Source organism: Bison bison, unplaced genomic scaffold (assembly GCF_000754665.1).
Source record: "Bison bison bison isolate TAMUID 2011002044 unplaced genomic scaffold, Bison_UMD1.0 scf7180017864516, whole genome shotgun sequence".
Taxonomy (NCBI): Eukaryota; Metazoa; Chordata; class Mammalia; order Artiodactyla; family Bovidae; genus Bison; species Bison bison.
Genome location: NW_011495069.1, coordinates 9332776 through 9333309, shown reverse-complemented (window position 1 = coordinate 9333309; position 534 = coordinate 9332776).

The window sequence follows — 534 nt, the reverse complement described above, 5'->3', positions numbered from 1 at the left end:
CTTGAGGGGCCAGGGTGCCCATCATCTGGCAGTCAAGGATCAGGGCCAACTTAGAAGCAGCTTGGGCTTGGGCTGGGAGGGGAGGGGAGGCGGGTAGTGAGGGGTGGGGTGGTGGACTGCTTACCTGAACAGAGAAACCCCAAGAGAAAATCCAAAGGGAGAGAGAGGCTGGAAGAGGCTCCATGTCCAGACCCCAGCCTCAACTCATCCTAAGCCACAAGAGCCCACCTGCCTCTCTGGCCAGCTACTTCCCTAAATAGCTACATCTGCTAAGGGCGGGGGGGATTTACTGACAACCAAATAACTGGGATTCGGGCGCCACCTCGTGGTCATTTGTGAAACTTCCTTCCCAGGTGATCCAAAGGCAGAGGGAGGCCGAGCAGCATTCCTCTAACTTTCCTGCCCTCCACCCTCTTCTTCGTCTTCTCCCTCCTACTTATTGAGCACTAACTTCATGGGAAATGGATGGGGAAACAGTGGAAACAGTGTCAGACTTTATTTTTTGGGGCTCCAAAATCACTGCAGATGGTGACT